Source organism: Helicoverpa zea, chromosome 7, assembly GCF_022581195.2.
Source record: "Helicoverpa zea isolate HzStark_Cry1AcR chromosome 7, ilHelZeax1.1, whole genome shotgun sequence".
Lineage (NCBI taxonomy): Eukaryota > Metazoa > Arthropoda > Insecta > Lepidoptera > Noctuidae > Helicoverpa > Helicoverpa zea.
Genome location: NC_061458.1, coordinates 7,313,703 through 7,317,854, shown reverse-complemented (window position 1 = coordinate 7,317,854; position 4,152 = coordinate 7,313,703).

Here is a 4,152-nt window from a genome sequence, read left to right as displayed (position 1 = left end):
ATTAATTCAGGCGTCGAAACGTGTGAAAATCTGATCTATTCAAGCTTAGTTTTCGCACTTCCAAATCTCCAGGGAATTGACGAAGACGTCTGTATATATTATACTTTGAAATCAATTTCTGTTCAACATATAACCTCGGGGTTGTTAACCCTTCGTATGGAGAGGGTTGTTCGAAACTTGTGCAACCGCCCTAAGAGTAATCAAAGAGATCAGAGTAAACACGAAGTTACTGTCATGCGGGTATGTATGTATTTCATTAATTACTATCGCTGAATACGACTCTTTGGGTGTGTTTAGTACAAAGCTTTTGAATTAAGTGGACTAAATAAAATGAGTTGGTAGTGTGACTGCATTTGTTAGCATTAAGTTTCTTTTTTATTTTGCTCCATTTTCTTTGTAGATAAAGCGTCTGCTGTTTTGTACAATTTATCTGTGGGTTTATATAAAGTAGAGAAATTAATTAGTTTGCTTTACATGTACCTTTGTAGTCATTTTCCAGATTTGAACTTAATTTAATTTTAAATTAAAATTATTAGTAATTTTATTGTCTGTCTTCGTGGGTCAACTAAAACAATTTACCTCAAGGAAATCTAAGCTTAACCTGTAAAATCTGTGATACTCATTTATCTATGAGTCAAGACGCTGAGCTCTGTTACAACGCCAATTTCTGTAGTCATTCGCTATGCAAGACGATGTGCCCGTCGATGTAGCAGAGACGCATTCAATGGAAGTGTCAGGTCGCGTAAATAGATGTGCTTTGAATAAGGTTTCGGAAGTTGTATGTGGAAACGATATCATCATCCTCCGAGCCTTTTCCCAATCATGTTGGGGTCGGCTTCCAGTCTAACCGGATTCAGCTGAGTACCAATGCTATACAAGAAGCGACTGCCTATCTGACCTCCTCAACCCAGTATCCCGGGCAACCCGATACCCCTTGGTTAGACTGGTGTCAGATTTACTGGCTTCTGACTACCCGTAACGACTGCCAAGGATGTTCAATGACAGCCGGGACCTACAGTTTAACGTGCCATCCGAAACACAGCCAATGGTGTCTAAGATATACTTAGAAAGTACATACAAACTTAGAAAAGTTGCATTGGTACTTGCCTGACCTGGGATCGAACCCGCGCCCTCGTACTTGAGGTTGGTCCTTTACCCACTAGGCCACCACGACTCTTATGTGGAAACGATACTAAGGTAAATATAGGTTTTACACGTTGACAAAAAAAAAATGCATTTTCTTTTTTCCTGTTATGTCGACGACCATTGGAAATATGGTTACTACGTGAAGATTACGCCACACTTTTGTGAATAATACCAAATTAAAATTTGTATTCACTTTGGTCTTTACCATATAATGTGTACTTGTTACATAATTGGTATAAAATAAAATATATTGAAATGTTCAAAAAAGAGTCTCAAATCTGCATACACCTTGACTTTATACATATTTTGAAACATTATTTGGTCTTTATTACATAGTCCTTTCTCTCCTTCAAATGTATCAAATGGTACTTCCAGCATCCAGTATATCAATCGGTGTTCCCACAAGATCGGCTGATTTAATATGCATCCGAGGTGTCCAAGAGGTTCAACGTTTTAAATTGACTCACAGCTCTGAATACCAAACGATAGTTTAATTACATTGTCTTCTACGCTATACTGCTTGGAAATTAGTTAAGTGAATTTAAGAAATTAGTTAGCATCTTCCATGGCTGGACTTAATTTTCAAATGGCTACATTTTGCGAAATAAAATTCTTTTGTAAATATAGGGCGTGAAATAACTCGAAGAAAATGTTGTTTATTTCTAGCTAAAACAATATAATAAACCCAAGATAGTCAGTCAAGGCCAAATACGTTTGACACAAGCATCGTATACGAAGCTTGTGTACCCTAATAACTTTTGCTGACTGACACCAAAAACTTTATGGAATATTTAATCTTTAAACATACATTTAGCACCAATAAACACTTTATTTTGACAATTAGCGATACTCAATTCAGTAAAGGCTACGAGCGTAGCAATAAATCTCTCTGCCACGTAGCCGCGTAGCTCGTAGCACTTCTACGTGTCTACGATGTCTCAAATACTTAGTTTTATTTTAACACCGCCATGGTGGAATGGGCCATATAAAGCTCATTTTGTTGGTATCTTGACCTTTTAAAAACTTATTATATTCTGTACACAGGTATTGGGAAACTTTAAAATATAACAGATATAGATTTTATTAGGTACACCAATTTTATTTAATTTTTTTTTAAAGTTAATAAAAGTAAGTAACATAATAAGAGGTCTTATCGCTAAGAGTGGTCTCATCCAGATAACCTTAGCATAGATTGAGATGAGAACGTAAAGATTATAAGGTAGGCAGTTTGGTAAGATCTATACTTACTCCTGCAATAATATAGTATTTTTATCTAACATTCCATATATTCTTCACATTTAGATAAAAATAAAAGTTACACAATCTGAAGTAACTCAATGAAACGACGGGTAGGCAACTGAGCTATAAACATAATTCTACTAAGACGTTCGTTTTATACAGTCCGTAGGAACACGAACTATTTAAGTAATAATAAAAGTCTCTTTTGTCGTCGGTGCGCTGAGCAAAACAACTGGGAATACACGCTCGCGAATGCCTATCATCAACTTTATGTGTAACTAGTAAACTTTTGTGTCTCTGCTCCGAGCATCTTTATACACTCAATGTTATGACAGATAAAAATACCCACTGTATTCTAATATTCCTTACAGAATTTCATTATAGATATGGATATTATAAATATGCTTATTTTTTGAATAAACATACTACAATGAATTATGTAGAAAGCAGTACAATTTGACGACGCATAATTACTTTACTTTAAATAGTCTGGCACGTATAGTACCCCCTCAAACACTCTTACATTGAAATGCAACCGACTATAAGACCAGTTACACACTATCTCACAAGAACAAAAAGTTCAATACAACACCACTAATTGACCGACAGACACCGACGCCCGATGACACTATAGTCTTCCTGAACCCCGTACGATCAATAATTCAAACGTTCAGTGTGTACTCCGCTTTACCGTGGCGCGTCTAATCCGTATTTATTTCCCCAAAACAGTAGAACAGCTGGCTTCAGTTTGCGTCCCGGAATTTATGTTCGTGCTCCTTGCGTCCCTGGGAAACACGTACGGCGAGGTGGCGATTCTTATAGCGTGAGATATTTACCTTGAGAGATAAAGTTTCGATTGGTTTTGTTTATATAGGTTGTGATATTCGTCTGTTGAAAAATATAAAATGAACTTAAAGTTTTATTTAAGGGTTTGATGGTGAATAAATACATTACTAAAATATTACATAAGGAAAAAGTCTCATAAAAGCCTAAAGATGCTAGTAGAAAGAATGATATGGACAGCCACAGTTAGTCAGACGTTATGAAGAATTTTAATCACCAATTTTTTTATTAAAACTTTAAGGTATGATACACGTACGTACCTCTCCCATGCCAATACTCAGTATTTCTAGATTTTTGCACGTCAATAAAATATAATGAAAATTCATGAACAAAAATGATTTCTTTCACCGCAGCGAACATCAACATAATAGTGCCCACAAACCTACAAGTAGACAGTGAGTGCGGTTCTATGTTTTGCTTATATTGTAACTGTCGAGTCATCTGGCGCGACACGGCTGAGCTGATAATGCGTAACCTACATGTCGGGATTACGCAACGCATAAACTTTTCACTTAAGTACACTTCGCCAGTCTAGATACAGATTTGGGTAGGTTATGAAGAAATGGTATCAGAATGTCTGCATTGTTAAAAACGTTTGCATTGAATTTTGGACTAATTTTGCATATTAATGAATGATTGGCTGGAAATTAATAAAAGTCGTGGTGGCCTAGTGGGTAAAGACCAAAACCAACCTCTCGAGTATGAGGGCGTGGGTTCGATTCCAGGTCAGGCAAGTTACCAATGCAACTTTTCGAAGTTTGTATGTACTTTCTAAGTATATCTTGGACACCAAAGGCTGATAAAAAGGTGAAGGAAAACACCTTGAGGAAACCTGGACTATATAGTCTGAAATCACCAACCCGCATTGAGCAAGCGTGGTGATTAATGCTCAATCCTTCTCCGTGTGAGAGGAGGCCTGTGCCC